Below are 2,925 nucleotides of genomic sequence, written 5' to 3' on the forward strand. Positions count from 1 at the left end.
AACGATATTTTTCAGATATATTTCACATAGTCTCAGATAGGGATTTATATTTTCATTAATTACGAATGGCATTGTAAGTTTCTTGATTCCAAATTCCATTTTAAAGGTGCATTAAACGTTCCTGTACCTTTTTAGCAGTCGCTCAAATACATGTTCACTCTATCTGGGTTGGAAGATTGGAAGTTAATCATGACGGTCCCTGGAACGACTTAAGTGGGAAATTCCAGGGTATCTGAGTCATATGGGATGAATGCCTTCAAGATAATTTTGTATCTATAACCTTCAAAGAAAATGCTGTGTATCTTAATAAACAATAAAGGTTGCCGAGTAGTTAGTTACTTTTTCCATTTTATCTGAAGCTTCCACAATGTTTCCCTTGTAATCAAATATACCTGCATGCAAAATACTTTAATGGCTTCCTATTGATTTTTTTATGTGAAATTCAGGAAACTTATTCCAAACTTTATATGTCAGTACAAACTTCGATGATATTGTGTTTAGTAGCGATCATAATTCAAACGAAATAATAAAACAATATATCAAAGTGTTAGGGTTTCGGGATGCTACAAATCGTCCTTAAATATAATAGAAATAGAAATAGTAATGAAACATAATTTTAAAAAAATAACAGTACTACTATATTATCATCATTATCATTATCGATACCATCCTTCTCCTCCTCCTCCTCCTCCTCCACACCATCATCATCATCATCATCATCATCATCATCATCATCATGTTCATATTCATATTCATATTCATCACCATCGTCATCACGATCACCATCACTACCATCATTAGCAATAACAGACAGAATAATTACTTTTCCACAGTGACAGAATCACTGAATTGTTACCCGACCCGTTGATTTGGAAAAGGAAGAGCAGCAAGAAGGAAGTATGGTTAATCAGCTATAACAGGAAGTTGCTGTGAATCGAAACGAAATAAAAAGAGAGAGAGAAAAAAAGGAGAAAAGAAGCAGAGAAAAGGAAGAAGGAAAAGAGTGAGACAGAACAGACTGATTCCAATTGATTTCTTGGTCAAAAAGAAAGAAAAAAAAGTTTAGATCGGTTATTCAGGTTAGCAAAAAGGGGGAGGGATTATTATATCATGACAGAGATAATGGAGGAAAGCGTAGATAACATCGAGATAAGCTATGAACAAAAGAGAATAAAAAAGACTAACAATAGAAATCAATAACAAAAACGGAACAAAAACCTGACACACGCTAAACGACTTACAAAAAAGATCATCGGGAAAGTCGATTCCAACACCTTACAATATCTTTTCAAACAGTGTCGGATCCTCTTTCTTTGTGGTCTAGTTCTATAAGCGCCATGACCACGTGTCGTCTATGAAAGACTTTAAGCACAAAGACAGATAAAAAACGGATTCTTTTCCTCTTTTTCTCTCTCAAAAGGAGGGCAAAAGGACAAAGGATTTCGTTTCTATTCTCACGTTTTCCTAGACGAAACGATGTTAACGATGGCGTTGTCTGATTAGGAGGAAAGCTAATCGGGGAGGGGAGAAGAGAAAAGGGGGGGGGGGGGGCATTTCGTTGCACGTGGAGAAAGTAAGAGCAAGATGGAAGATGAGAGAGGATATCATGTAGATAGACAGATGTGTGTCTTGATATTTGAATATATACAGATTAACTGATGAATATATATATAAGTATATGTATTTATATGTATATATATACATATATATATATATATGTGTGTGTGTGTGTGTGTGTGTGTATGTGTGTGTGCGTGTGTGTGTACATGCATATTTAAATATATGTGTGTGGGTGAGCGCGCGCGCGTGTGTGTGTGTGTGTGTGTGTGTGTGTATATATATGTATGTATATAATGCATATATATTTTTTTATCGTGTGTTTCACCTCTTTTTCCTTATCTTCCTCCATGTTCATCTTGTCCTCTCCTCTTTATCTCACTTTTTTCCTCCCCCACCTCTAATATTTCTTCCCCTCATCCTCCTTTTCCTCCTCCAGTTCTTCCTCCTCTTCTTATCCCTCTCCTCCCCCTCCTGTTCCTCCTGCTCTACCCCCATCTCTTCCTTCTGTTCGTCCTTCTCTTCGCCTCTCCTGCTCCTTCTCCTTGTCTCCCTTCCCCTACAGAACCATCTTCCTGATGTTCCTCCCCCCTTTCCCTCTCTTCTCCTCTGTTGTCCCTCCTTCTCCTCCTCCTCTCTCTCTCTCTACCCCCATCTCTCCCCTCTGTTACTCCTCCTCTTCCTCCTCCCCTCCTTCTCCCTCTCGCTTCTCCCCCCCCACCCTAACCTCTTCCTCCTGTCCTTCTTCCTTTTCCTCCTACTTCTCCTGATAGAGAAAATGAAAAGACTTTGTACACGTTTATTGAAAAAATGAAACAGAATACTTCTTGGAGGATTGTTAACTTACCTCCTAATAAACATTACTCTGTGTAAAGTAGGTGTTTTGTCCTTCTCCATCTCCCTTTTCTCCCAGTTTCTCCCTTCCCCCTATTCCCTCCTTCGTTTAATCACGTCTTTATCCATCGAAGCACAACCAGCAACCGCATCGTATCCCACAAAATTGGCCCCATGTTATAATCATTAGACTACAGGGTACGTATAATTAGGAAATTCGAAAAGGAACATTGAAATGGGCGTCGGCGATGGGCGTGGCTGGAGCAGGTGTCATCGTGGGTATTTCGGAAGGTAAATGAGAGATGAATTGTAGGCTTATCTCTCGCCATCTCTCTCTTTCTTTCTTTCTTTCTCTCGATCTCTATCTTTCTCAATCTCGCTTTCTTTGCTTGCTTGCTTGCTTGATTTATAGGCTTATTTCTCTCTCTCTTTCTCCATTTATGTCTCTCTCGCCACCTCTCTCTCCATTTCTATCTCTCATCCTCTCACTCTTTATCTTTCTTGTCATCTCTCATTCTCTCGATCTCTATCTTT

Source organism: Penaeus chinensis, chromosome 37 (assembly GCF_019202785.1).
Source record: "Penaeus chinensis breed Huanghai No. 1 chromosome 37, ASM1920278v2, whole genome shotgun sequence".
Taxonomy (NCBI): Eukaryota; Metazoa; Arthropoda; class Malacostraca; order Decapoda; family Penaeidae; genus Penaeus; species Penaeus chinensis.